Source organism: Acipenser ruthenus, chromosome 50 (assembly GCF_902713425.1).
Source record: "Acipenser ruthenus chromosome 50, fAciRut3.2 maternal haplotype, whole genome shotgun sequence".
Classification (NCBI taxonomy): Eukaryota; Metazoa; Chordata; class Actinopteri; order Acipenseriformes; family Acipenseridae; genus Acipenser; species Acipenser ruthenus.
The window spans coordinates 3,670,664-3,685,178 of record NC_081238.1 but is presented as its reverse complement, the minus strand read 5'-3'; the positions used below and the strand labels follow the sequence as shown (position 1 = coordinate 3,685,178).

General features: G+C 45.2%; 2 non-coding genes across 2 annotated transcripts; both read right to left on the bottom strand.

Annotated features, from left to right (window-relative positions):
* Positions 1-4,652: 4,652 nt before the first annotated feature.
* trnal-aag (transfer RNA leucine (anticodon AAG)) lies at positions 4,653-4,734 on the bottom strand. Its single transcript has one exon. It is a non-coding gene; the product is annotated as a tRNA-Leu (tRNA).
* Positions 4,735-5,140: 406 nt separating this feature from the next.
* trnal-uag (transfer RNA leucine (anticodon UAG)) lies at positions 5,141-5,222 on the bottom strand. Its single transcript has one exon. It is a non-coding gene; the product is annotated as a tRNA-Leu (tRNA).
* Between the last annotated feature and the right edge of the window lie 9,293 nt (positions 5,223-14,515).

The following is a 14,515-nucleotide window of genomic DNA, read 5'->3' as shown; positions in this document are numbered from 1 at the left end:
TCCAGACGAAGCGGGATCTCCCAAGGCTGGCCGTACAGCAGCTGGCACAGGGTCGCAAACCATATTCTCCTGGGCCACCTGGGGGCCACTAGGAGAACTGATGCTTTCTCTGACCGGACTTTCTCCAGAAAAGCCAGGAGCAACGGTATAGGAGGAAAAGCGTACAAAAACGCTTTGGGCCAAACGTGCGCTAGGGCATCTACGCCGAGTGGACCGCCTGAGCGATGGAGGGAGTACCATAGGGGGCAATGTGTCGTCTCCGCCGAAGAGAACAGATCAACCTGTGCCTTCCCGAACCGTTCCCAAATGCACTCCACCTGGAGGTGACAGTTCGAGTCTCGGGAGCCCGCCAACGGCCCGACCTACTCCACACAGGAGCGCGGGGAGTGAGCAGCGCAGCCACCTGACGGGAAGCCTCTCATTCTCGAAGAGATTTCTGCAGAATCTCTTCCACAGCTGGTCCAAACATATGCCCCGGGGATATGGGCGCATCCAGCAGCACAGCTTTATCTGCGTCAGGGACCCTGGCTTGTGACAGTCACATCTGTCTACGCGCCACAATTAAGCCCGCCAGACTTCGGCCCAGAGCTTGCCCCTGCAGACCAGAAGGACAGGAGACGCAGCTCTGAGGCCACCGGCTCCGGGAGTGGGGCCTCGCGCAATCGGGCCTCGGGTGGAATTGGTGGGGATATGGTGCTTGAGGCTGCAGCGGAGCCTGGACAGGGGCCGTTGCTGTGGCCTGTTTAGATAATAGCTCCAGGACCTGGGCCATCTGGGCCTTCAGGTCCATAATGTCCCTCGCCTGCTTCAAACGCTTCACCCGCTTCGCGGCCGGAGAAGGGGAGCGGTTACGCTGCGCATTCGGAATGTCAGGCGTGGAGTCCAGGGGCACGTCGTCAGGGGAACCTAAGGGGGACCCCGCCGCGTAGGACGCAGAGCTCTCCTTTCTGGCTCTCTCCAGATGAGCCTCTTTCACCCTAGGCTGAAAGGCCTCGCAGATGCTACAAGCCACATCCCTCTCGAGGGCCATGGTGGCATGCGGGACACCCAAGCACTGCACACAGAGGGTATGATTATCCTCTTGTGGGATACTGGCGTTACAGGCCGTACAGGCAAGGAACCCTGGCATGGGTCTGATCTTGAGCATATTCCCCTTTTTTATATGGGGACTAGTGCGCAACAGACTATGCCTTCACTGTTACCGTGCGGCACCACGAGGTATGCGCTAGTAGTGCAGTGCCTACGCAACGAGAGCAACGTGCACAGTACTGCTTGACTCGAATGTTCCAGATGCCTTGCGCAGTGGGAGCGTAGACTGTGTACCCTGCGCTCTGTGCGTAACTTTGCTAGGAAGGAGTAACGAGCACCTGCGCACTATGTGTGCTGTGAATATCACTCTGCGTACACTGCGTACTGGGGAACACACCAAGTACCGTGTTACGTTATACTCCTACGCTGGCATCAGATAATACGCAGCCTGCATCCAAGAGAGAATCAGGCTATGCGTGCGCCGTGGTACTGCAGCACCGGAGAGGACACTACGCAAAGTCCGTACCCAGACCGCGTGGTCAACACACACACCTGGTCAGTGCGGAACGTATACCGGGGGGCAGAGGCCAAAGCCGCGGTGGGTGAAGTTTTTGTTCAGGCAAACTTACACTTTTTATAAGGAGGAAGGAAACCTGACCGCAGAGGTCAGGTTCGGCCGGCGGCTCCGCTCGGACGGGGATACGGCAGCACCTAGCCCCGAGGAAGGGATCGCGGCTGGGTCACTCGACAGCAGGGATACGGCCAGACCTGGCCCCGAGGAGGATACTTGTGTAACTCAGGAAAAGACAACTCACTCGCGGGTGACTGCACAGACAGCCGCTCACATATGACAGACAGTAAAAAAGAGAGGGCCGCTGAAAGACAGAAAGATAAAAGACTCTGTCTTTTTCAAGAGTGGTTGATTCCAGGAAAGCGGCAAGCCAGCTATCACCATGAATGCTAGGGAAATACAACCGACCCGAATCGACTCGAGGGCTCTTCCTATCAACACGCTCAGTTCTAGACACAGAGGTCCTACCTTACCGTCTTGAGAAGGAAAAAGAGGGAGATCTTCCAGGGAGTGATGGTTTTGTACCCTCTGTAGGCGGGACCGAGTGCGTCATCACAGGAAGGGGCCTTCTGCAGCTCTGTTATAGAGAGCTCAGTATTACCTACCTCTAGGGCAGGGAATATCCCATACTTAATGTTGGTGGTCGTCTTCGACTTGAAAGGGAACTGCATTTCTGCCCTCACAGATTTTTGATAGCTATTTCACGCCATAAAAGCCCCCGTGTCACCTCAGTGCTGGGACTGCTCCTCTGTGTATGTATGCATATTGAAACTAAATCCCATCTAAACCAGTTTCCTCATTTATAGCGACCACCTCTCGATGCCCATAGAAATGCTAGCCGCCAGGTAAAGCAAATCAGACTGTCCCTAACAGGCACACAGCAAGGCCACACTAATTCCTCAATACAGAGCATCTAGGTCTACACTTCTTTGGAAGCTCGTGGAACCAAGATGCTGCCAGCAGTTGGCTCGTTGGTCTAGGGGTATGATTTTCCCTTTGGGTCCGAGCGGTCCCGGGTTCAAATCCCTCATGAGCCCGTGTAGTTGGTGGTTAGGTAGGGCTATGTTTTTTCACATGCATTCAAATCGCTGTTTTCATATGTATAATTAAGAGGCCAATTTGCATAGTATTGACAACACCGTGTCGTACTCCTGGGACCCCCCATTGTATTATAGAACTTTAAGGGACAATATATATAAATTGGGCTTAGATAAAGCAAAATTGGCCTCCTGGAAATACAAGGCTGTAACTAAACATCTTGCCGGTTCCCAGGAAATTGATAAAGTAGTTACTTTCTCCCTCACCCAAAGCCAAAACATCTGGGAGAATGTGTCTCACAGCTGCCTCAGTAATGTCCAGAAGGATGTAGCATGGAACACTGTCCACAGCTCAAGCGTTCATGTTCAGGAGGGGACTAGCCCAAGTAGAAACATGCCCCTATGCAAAGTGCCGCAAGAGAGAAACACCAGCCCATATCTTCTGGGAGTGTGATGTGGCTGGCAGTGTCTGGCTCTCTGTCTGTGTCTTCCTAAACAGGTTTGCTGACACGACCAAGATGACCGCTGAGACTGTGCTCTATTGGCCTGCGGGAGGAATCACTACCAGCACAGCTAAGTGGTTTTGGCGTGTCATCAATGTTGTCAAGCAGATCCTATGGGAGGGCCGTAACATCTGTGTCTGTCACAAGCAGGAGCTAGACACTATCACCATGACCAGAAGAGCACAAACTCTTCTCAAGGACTTTGCAATTCAGGACATCCGGACCCTCGGGACGGACAAGGCCTGCGCGGATTGGAGGATTGTCGGACTCCAGGACATGAAGATCTAACAACACCAAAGAGTGGAACTGCTAGCTCCCAGGAGCGGGCCTACGGGGCACTGGTTAAGCCTTTTCTTTATTTTGTCATGCCAGCATTCCACCCTTTTTAGCTGGCATGACGTTTTTGAAAGGTGCACTGGTTTTATGTAGTCTTTTTGTTTCAGTTTTATGGACTTTTGTTTTTTATTTATTTTGAATGTTTTATTTGGTTTTGTTTTGTTTTGTTTTTATGTACCTAAAAGATTTTCAATGTAAAATATTAAAAGTTACATTTAACACACTGTTTTACACACTGTCCCTTTGCCCCTGTCCCTTTTAGTTTTAGTATTATAGTTTTATTGTTCTGTTTTATGTTCACCATTTGACTCACCTCTTTTAAGAGAGCACTCCCTGGCCCTCACAAGCACTTTTTTTTTATAGATGGTTCTTTTTTTCAAGTCACTTTTAAAGCAGCACAGGTTTTATCATGTTGATTTTAATCTGTGTCTGTTTTAACCTTGTACAAAGCACAATTGTCTTGGTGTTTTTAAATGTATTTCAAATGTCTGTATGCATGAATGTCATCTTTAAAATAAATGTAAAATTAATGAAAAAAGAAAGGGTGTAAATGTAGAAAAATGTAAAATCTCAATAAAATAGTATTAACTTCCAAAGAATAGGTGTACCAAGAAACATGCCATGGCATTTGTTACTACATCTCTAGAGAGTCACAAGTCCTTCTGTTGCTTCTTGTGAAAAGGGGGCAGGGGTGAAAAAAAGACCAGATGGCAGCAGTGGGATTCGAACCCACGCCTCCAGAGAGACTGGAGCCTTAAGCCAGGGCCTTAGACTGCTCGGCCACGCTACCACAGTACTATCCCTTACCCACCCAGGTACCATAATATACAATGCTAGTGCAATTCAACAACAACCAACAACAACTATTTTGATGTATTTGCAAAAAAAAGAAAAATGAACAGCAGTTCAAATGCTTCAGCTTACTTACTACCACAACACTAACCCTTAGCCACCCAGGTTCCATACTATACACTGCTAGTACAATTCAACAACAATTATCTTGATGTATTTGTAAAAAAAAAGAAAATTGAACAGCAGTTCAAATGCTTCAGCTTACTTCCATAGAATAGGTGTATCAAGAAACAAGCCGTGGCATTTGTTACTACATCTCTAGAGAGTCACAAGTCCTTCTGTTGCTTCTTGTGAAAAGGGGGCAGGGGTGAAAAAAAACCCAGATGGCAGCGGTGGGATTCGAACCCACGCCTCCAGAGAGACTGGAGCCTTAATCCGGAGCCTTAGACCGCTCGGCCACACAACCACAACACTTACTCTTGGCCACCCAGGTTCCAAACTATACAATGCTAGTGCAATTCAACAACAACAACAACAACATCAACAACTATTTTGATGTATTTGCAAAAAAAAGAAAAATGAACTGCAGTTCAAATGCTTCAGCTTACGTACTACCACAACACTAACCCGTAGCCACCCAGGTTCCATACTATACACTGTTAGTACAATTCAACAACAACAACAACAACAATTATCTTGATGTATTTGTAAAAAAAAAAGACAATTGAACAGCAGTTCAAATGCTTCAGCTTACTTCCATAGAATAGGTGTATCAAGAAACATGCCGTGGCATTTGTTACTACGTCTCTAGGGAGTCACAAGTCCTTCTGTTGCTTCTTGTGAAAAGGGGGCAGAGGTGAAAAAAATCAAGATGGCAGCGGTGGGATTCAAACCCACACCTCCAGAGAGACTGGAGCCTAAATCCAGCACCTTTGACCGCTCGGCCACACTACCGCATTGCAAGCGTCCTGCCCCCCAGGTTTCGTACTATACGCCGCTAACGCAATTCAACTACTACAATTGTAAAATTTTAACGTAATTATTGGTTTGAAAACACAAACGCTGCCTTATCAGCTTGCGCTAACTGGGAATTGAACCCAGGTCACAAGAAAGGGCATCTTGTATTATCATACACCTTGTATTATCATGTATTATCATACACCACCATTGGCGCTGACATGCTTGCATGTATGCAAATATTCCATGGAACGGAACATTTTCTTTTACAGCAGTTCAAAAGACTGAAGTGGGGGTGAAAAAAAAACAAAATGGCAGCGGTGAGATTTGAACCCACGACTCCGGAGTGACTGGAGCCTTAATCCAGCGCCTTAGACTGCTCGGCCACGCTACCACAACACTAACCATTAGTCACCCAGGTTCCATACCATACAATGCTAGTGCAATTCAACAACAACAACGACAACTCTTCCCTTTCAAGTCGAAAATAACCATCAAGGTATGGGATATTGCCGTCAGGCAGTAGCGATTGGCTGAGCTTTTATAGCAAAGCTGCCGATAGGCTACAGTACCTACAGTACCTACTTAAAGCCTATTGTTTTCGTTACAATTTTCATTTATGCCACGAACAGTTTATTTATGGAAATTAGAATACATTCCAAGTGTAATTTGTCATACTTTACTATTCTGCTTGTATTGATTTCATTTAAAAAGGCATAAAACAAAAACAAACAAATGTAAAGAAAAGAAAGTGAAGTCATGTTCACTACTATGGACCATTGCATCTTCAACATGAGCATCACTGTTTTTTTTTATTCCCTTCCAAACTGAAGCAAGAAATCTTTCATCTATGTCAATGTAACCCTACTTTAGTGAATAATACTTCCAGGTTACCGTTAGGTTCGTTGGGAGACTGGTTTCATTGATTTGCACAGTAGTAACATACCAGTAATCTAAAGAAATAATTTGACAACAAGTGTAATTACTGTTCTTGCATATGACATTTATCTTTTTTCTTAAAGAAAATAAAAACAATAACAACATTAAATCATCATGCACATCACCAATTAATACAGCACAAATAAGCACAATCCACAGTTCACTGTCCATTCATTTATCTACCCAGTTAGTTTGTCCTACCACTCAGTTCAATCCTTAGGCCAACAAAAGAATGGAAATGAAGTCGTTGCAGAGAGTTGGTTCACAGCTGTGGATAACGTTGCTGCTGAATAGCTGTTACGATGTCATCAGTCCTGGTAAGAAGGAATGGTGATGGCTTCTCGGTCAAAGAAAAGTTTCCCCCCCAAAAAAACAACCTGCATATTGGAACACACATCATTATGCAGGTCTAAATAATTTTCACTCGATATACAGTTAAACAATCGTTTTTTTTTCTTTTAACATTGCAGATTATTCATAGTGTATTTTTCTTTCAGTTTAATTTTCCAGTATACTATCATATAAACCTTTTGTCTAAAACAGAAATAAAAGTATACAGCATTTCACAAATTCTGTATTCCTCTGCCTTTGTTTTAATTTATTTTGCAACTGCGTAGTTATATTTATCTTTCTTTCAACTTAAATGATTTCTACAGCATCTCTTTATAAAGACAATTTCAATGTGTTTACATTTAATTTACAGGGGTTTTTTTCTTACTATCTGTCAGAATCGTAAGCTTCACTTTCTTTCAATTTAACCAAAACACACATAAGGATTGCATTTAAAATAATACAAAAATAAAATATATCATAGTACACATTCTGTTTACCGTTACTGTTCAAAAGCACATAAGACAAATAAATTCTGGATGGTTTTATACAGTATTGCAGAACAATAATAAACAAAAATACCGTTTTACTTAGTTACTTTTAATATATTATAACTCACCAGAAAATCACAGATCTCAGTCCCTAAAGCGTTGAAGTTCTTCAGCTCTTTTCCCAAAATTCAAGGATTCCTTTAAACTATATATATATATATATATATATATATATATATATATATATATATATATAGTTTAAAGGAATCCTTGAACTTTGGGAAAAAAAAAAAAATCCTAACAACTTGCTGTTGCTTTCTCTATTTTCCAAAAATAAGTAAAACATATTTTCTATTGCTTACACTCTGCTTTTTTATTTATTTATTTATTTATTTCTAAAAAAATAAAAGCACTATATATTGCTCTAATGACTTGCAATTTCCTTTCTGTCTTTTTTGTCAATTTTTCTGGAAGCTTCTCTCTAGTGCCTCTAAAAAGATACATTTACTTTTTTTCAGTGAGGTCACCTGTTCCCTGCACGTTGCATGCACGTGATTAACTCTGTGTGTGCTGGAACTCTGTTTTAGAGTGTGCTTAACAAAACAGGGTTACATCAACATCTGAAAAAAAGAAACAAACTCATCAAATCCTGTAATTACAATGTTAAATGTTGTGTACCATCATGCACATGCTGCTATATAATCTCTGAACAACAGACAATATACAACTACTCTGACCCAAGATCAGTGCGCACATACTGCTTAGGCTGACCACAGATCAGTACATACTGTGTATATATATTGTAAGACAGCGGGTTGTGTGAGACATCAGGGAGGGGGTCAAAACCTCCCTGCGAGAGAAACGTGTGCGGAATGCATCTTTTTGTTTGATTGTGTTGCTTTATTGTTTCATTTAATTTGCTAATTGATTTGTTAATTGTGTTATTGTTTAGTTTAACTGTTTTATTATTCAATTATCCCCTGCACCTGGGCAGTAATTATTAAATTAGAACCAAGTGCAGGGTATAAAAGAGGAGCAGTCAGAATGCTCAGGGCTGCTGAGTAGAAGGAGTCAGAAGAGGTGCTCTGTCTCTGAGTTAAAGAAGTAAGTGCTGTATCAAACCTGTGTTTTTGTAAGGACGGGGAAACAGCTTAACTGTCCCGTGGTAGACAGGGTGTTCCTGAAAGTTGAGTTAGTGCTCCGAAAGAGCTAGGTGTTTATTTTGTGTTTTGTGGTGTTTGTTTATTTTGTGTTTATTAAAAATAGCGCAACCGCGCAAAATCCATTTCAGTGTCCTGGGTCGTGTTTTTAAAGGGGCAATGAACCCGAGTGGGTACGATTGTTTCACTATATATATATATATACACACTCGGTCTTTGTGACAGTAAATGTTGAAATGGTATAGAACAGATATTAAACATAATTTTATTTCAGTGCTTCGATTGTATTTTTCATTATCCAACCTGTCTTGTGCTTTATTTCAAACAAACAGAAGATAGAACAGTATAAAATTCATAGTCAAGATTAATTAATTAAGTTTTTATGAAGCACAAACACAGTTTAAATTAAAGGATCTGTTTAATACAAAGTAGTTATTTACTCCTTTTTTGGATAAATAAAAAAAATAAATACAAACTTAAATTCCATTTTGGTGGTAGGCATCAGATTTTAGTTTGTTATGGATACACAAGATGGCTTCCAAAGCTTCTCTCCAAATAAAGCCTAGCTTAACTATGTTTAAGTAATAAAATATTAATTGTATTTCTTTTCCACACCTATGTTGTCTCTTGCTAGATTTTAACCTTTTTTTCTCCCCAGTTTGGAATGTCCAATTGTTATTTTTGTATCCCGGTTCACTGCTGCAACCCCCTGGCGACTTGGAAACGGAGGCTGGAACATGTGTCCTCCGAAACGTGTTCCTGCCAATCCATCATTTTTTGTACTGCGGATCCACAGCGAGGCCACCAGACCTATAGTGCCGGAGGACAACACAGATCTGATGGCTCCACTGCAGGACCACAGGCACCCTATCGGCCACAGAGGTCACTGGTACGTGGTGAACCATGGATTCCCCTGCCAACCTAAGCACTCCCTACCGGGCAGAGCTCGGCCAATTGTGCACCGCCCCCTAGAAACCCCCGGTCATGGTCGAACATTTATTATTATTATTATTATTATTATTATTATTATTATTTATTTAGCAGACGCCTTTATCCAAGGTGACTTACAGAGACTAGGGTGTGTGAACTATGCATCAGCTGCAGAGTCACTTACAATTACGTCTACCCCGAAAGACGGAGGACAAGGAGGTTAAGTGACTTGATCAGGGTCACACAATGAGTCAGTGGCTGAGGTGGGATTTGAACCGGGGACCACCTGGTTACAAGCCCTTTTCTTTAACCACTGGACCACACAGCCTCCTAATTTAGCTGTAATTTGGAAGACGCTACATTTCCAGAAGATGTGCTTGATCCTGAACAGATTGTAAATTTTGTGAAGAGTGGTGAGGTTCCAAGTACTCTGGAAGCAACAGTTGTTCATGATGTTCCAAGAAGTACTCGTATGCAGCACAGAATATCACTGGATGCAGTGGCACAAAGCTTCATCGTCACAGGATTAAAAAATGTTAAGTATGTGGCAACTTTGCACCCTCAAGAAACCTGCTCATGTCTTCGCACCAGGGAGTGCTACCATATACTTGTGGCCAAACAATCTTTGGGTCTGGAAGGTTCTAAGAAAACACCTTGCTTGAGTCTGTCACAACTGAAGATAGGAAATGCACGACCTGGAAGGAAGAAACCAAGAAGAAAGGATGACATTGAAGTGACACCTGCACCAGACTCCCTGGAAAGACAGAATGTCAGCATTTTGACAAACCGGAGTCACAGTAAAGTACATACATCTTTTTCCTGTGTTCCCGAAGGAAAGGATATACTCTCTGATACTCCCTGAAGAAGTGGAACCTGCGATCTCCAGGCTATAGGCCACATCCTGCACTCCACACGGAGCGCCTCTAGATTTTAGCCTTTAAACTTTTACAATTTTTAGGAAATCAAGAGCAAATACCTTTGAAAACCACCCTTGTAGTCTTTACTGAAAGCAAATGTTTTACTGTTTATTTAATGTTGTTCAGGTTGTCCCAGGTGTTTAATGCAATCCTGTAGTTTTTGGTTGCAGTTTTAAACATTAAACATAAAGGATGATGAAAGGATTGCCAGCAATATATTTACATCTTTATTCATTTAGGTAGATTGACAATCTGCAAAAAGCTGGACGGGCTGAACAACCCGAGAACTACAAAGGAGATGGAAGGAACAAGAAAAGCAAAGGAACTCATACAGAAATGATGGATTGACAGCATGACATGAGGAAAGATGATTTCACCTGTCTAGTGCAATCTTCCAGCACAGAAAACCTGTGGTACATGGTAGTACTTCCTGAGTACACATGTGAATGCTTCTTGTTGAGGTATTTAAAAAGTGTTTCAATGTATGCATTTATTACAAAAATATGATCAGATGAAATGTTTTGGTCAGGAAGATTTTCAAACAGTAATAGTTTAGAGCATAAAGTTTTGCCAAACATTGAAAATGTTTTCTTTCTACATTTGAAGCAATACATAAGTTAAAATTGAGGTTCTTAAAACTCCAGTAGTAAATTATCTTTCAAGCTATATTTATTCAGCTTTTTCCATATGAATATAAATGTTTTAATTGTACACCAAATAATTCAGTGATTATTATCAGAGAGGTTACAAGATATTTCTAATGTAAGGTATTGCACTGCACTATAGCTTATGTAAATTAGTGAATCTGATCCTGTTTAGTATAATACCTCCTTTGACAGAAATTGGCCTATCTTTTTTTTGTTTGTTTTCTTCAATTGTTTGAGTTAAATTTCAAGGTCATTTATTTTTGTTACAGGTTTTTGTAAGCATCTCCACGTAGCTTTTGAGGCAGCTAACCATAAAGGACTTGAACTGAATGACATGCAAGAAAAGGTTGTCCAAAAAGTTGTTCAACAGGGAAACACATCACAGAGCAACATGTGTTTTGTGCCTAGTTTGTTTTCAAAAACATATACTCACCAAAATGTGCTCATGTATAGCTGCAAGCCATGGAAACACAGGTTATAAAATCTGGCCAACAGTACCTATAGTCTCCCTGCCTTAATTAGGGTTGAAGTCTGTTCCTGCCGACACCCTCTTTCCCAGGATCCCCTTGTAATGAAACCTCAGTCTCAGTGGGTAAATCTCCTGGTTGAATGAATGAATGAATAAATAAATAAATAGTCTCTGTAAAGTCGCTTTGGTTAAGTGTCAGCTAAATGACCAAGTAATGCATTTGTATAAATTGCATTAAAAACTTCATACCCCTATTGGTTATGTAATCTTCAATTGGATTATTTGTTTTAAAAAAGCTTAAGTCCCAATATATTTAAGATTTGAAATTAACTATGCTATTTATTTGATATACAATGATCCGGTCCTCCTTCATGCTATGTAATAAAATGCATGTTTGACTGATAACAGTTATATTTCATTTGTAATGCAAATTAGTAACTTCCTGAAATACTGTATATGCAATGTTTAAAGTAAAATAATACAATTATTATTTATTTTTGTTACTTACTGAATTTTTAAAACAGCTCCAATAGAAGTTTGGAGCCTTTTGATTAAACAGATCAAATGAACACAACGAATGACAATCGAGACATTCTGAACATCTGTATTTTATTATACCATGTGTGATGGGGGAGAGATCTGTGCTGACTCTGCTGGCGTGTTCATAGTGCTGCAGGAAGGGGGCGGCAGTCATCCAACAACCGCCTGTCAGTCATGGCCGTGACACTGGGAGGTGGGAGAGTGTGTGTGGACTCTCCCTCTCTCTGAATGGCTGGGAGGCGGGTTGTAACAGGGCGAGCAGCCCTGTACATTGTTTATTTATTTTTAGATCGGGGTCTCCCCCTCCGCCCCTGTGCAGTGTGTTTTTCTTTTGTATTTAGTTTTATTGTATTATATTTATGACGGCGTAGCGCCGTGTTTTGTTTATTTTTTAAAACGTGTCCTGGCAGAGGCGAGATCAGTGCTCGTCCTCTGCCAGGAGTAATTAATTAAAACTCGTGCAGAAGGTGGCCATCTCCCGAATGAATTAAGTGGTTTAATTTGTTGCTAATCGGGAGATGGTCACCTGTTATAAAAAGCCTGCAGCTCTTTAGATCGGGGTGGGTGTTTGGAGTAGAGAGACGGAGAGCGAGAGGAATTTATTTGAAAGAAAACGAAACTAAATTTACAACATACAGGAACAGTGACAGCGACTGCCCAGCCTGACCTGTATGGTTTGTTTATTATTTATTGTTTATTTTGTGTGCGAGATTTGTGTTTGTTTACTCTTTTATTTTGCTCGGTGAGCGAGTGTTTTTTTTGTTTAAATATTTTATTTATTTTTGGTTGCATTAAATAAAACGGCGCCCGCGCCACTGCATCATACCTTTTTGTTTTTGTTGTCCCTTCTTCTGCCGTGACGTCAGACCAGTCAGCCATTCCTGCCACACGTGGTGTCCTGCGTGGGATCGCAGCGCCTCCAGGACGCAGGCAGAAGTAGGGTACTGCATCTTTTTCATTTTTTTTTCGTTTTTTTGATTGTGTGGAGAAAAGGAGTGAAGAGGAGGATGGGAGGAAGAAAGATGAGAGGAGGAAGAGCTGCAGAAGGCAGCAAAAGGAGCTGCAACAGCGGCCACCAGGGGTTGTTGTGGTGGAGGAGTGGTGCCCTGGTTGTGGGGAGTTTGGACACACAGTGGCCATCTGCCCCACCCAATACCAGGGAGAGGAGTGGGCTGCCCAAGCGAGCCAGGACCAGATACCCCGGGGGAGACCCCAGAAGTGGGAGCTACCAGCCGCGGCCACCAAGCGGGAGAGCAGCTGGGATGCCATCCTCCGGGCGGTCATGCATGACTACTGGTGCCCCATCTGCGGTGAGCGGGGACATTCTCCACTCAACTGCCCTCTCCTGTCAGAGGGGTGCCTGCTATGCCCATTCCCACCAGCAGAGGGAGAGTGCCTGCTGGTCCCACCACCACCTGAGAGAGGAGACCTGGAGAGGGAGACTGAATGTCCTGCGCCTGAGTGGGAGGAGCCCGAGCGTCCTGCGCCTAAAAGGGAGGAGCCCGAATGTCCTGCGCCTAAAAGGGAGGAGCCCGAACGTCCTGCGCCTAAAAGGGAGGAGCCCGAACGTCCTGCACCTAAAAGGGAGGAGCCCGAACGTCCTGCGCCCAAGAGGGGGGAGTCGGTGCGTCCACGGCCCAAGAGGGGGGAGTCGGTGCGTCCACGGCCCAAGAGGGGGGAGTCGGTGCGTCCACGGCCCAAGAGGGGGAAGGCCGAAGGTCCACAGCCCAGGTACCTGCCAGCAGAGGGGGAATACCTGCTGGTGCCGCCTCCATCTCCATGGGAGAACTGTGAGTCACTCCCACCTCCGCCAGCAGAGGGAGCATTCCTGCTGGTTCCACCTCCACCGCCCTGGGAGGACTGTGAGTCGCTCCCACCTCCGCCAGCAGAGGGAGCATTCCTGCTGGTTCCACCTCCACCGTCGTGGGAGGACGACGTGTCGCTCCCACCACCAGCAGAGGGAGAATACCTGCTGGTGCCACCTCCGTCTCCGTGGGAGGACGACATGTCACTCCCACCACCACCACCGCCAGCAGAGGGAACATGCCTGCTGGTTTCCCTGTTGCAGCCAGAAGGGGAGGAGCCCCTGCCGCCTTGGCAGCCTGAAGGGGAGGAAGCCCTGCCGCCTTGGCAGCCTGAAGGGGAGGAAGCCCTGCCGCCTTGGCAGCCTGAAGGGGAGGAAGCCCTGCCGCCTTGGCAGCCTGAAGGGGAGGAAGCCCTGCCGCCTTGGCAGCCTGAAGGGGAGGAAGCCCTGCCGCCTTGGCAGCCTGAAGGGGAGGAGCCCCTGCCGCCTTGGCCGCCTGAAGGGGAGGAAGCCCTGCCGCCTGAAGGGGAGGAAGCCCTGCCGCCTGAAGGGGAGGAAGCCCTGCCGCCTTGGCCGCCTGAAGGGGAGGAAGCCCTGCCGCCTTGGCCGCCTGAAGGGGAGGAGCCCCTACCACCTCGGCCAGAAGGGGAGAAGCCCCTGCCGCCTTGGCCGCCAGAAGAGGAGGAGCCCCTGCCGCCCTGGCCGCCAGAAGGGGAGAAGCCCCTGCCGCCTTGGCCGCCAGAAGAGGAGGAGCCCCTGCCGCCTTTACTGTCAAGAGGAGAGGAGCAGGAGCTACCTCAACCTCTACCTCCACCACCACCATTGGGAGAAGTGGAGCTCCTGCTGCCGCCTTCATGGCCAGGGGCTCCCCTCCCGCTGTCGGCATCGCCTAGGGTCGCCTGTGTCTCCCTTGCATCTCCTAGGGTTGCTGCCGGTCCTGCGTCGCCTCCCGAGGGTCCGCTGCCGTCGCCTCCCGAGGGTCCGCTGCCGTCGCCTCCCGAGGGTCCGCTGCCGTCGCCTCCCGAGGATCCTCTGCCGTCGCCTGGGGTCGCCAGAGATCCTG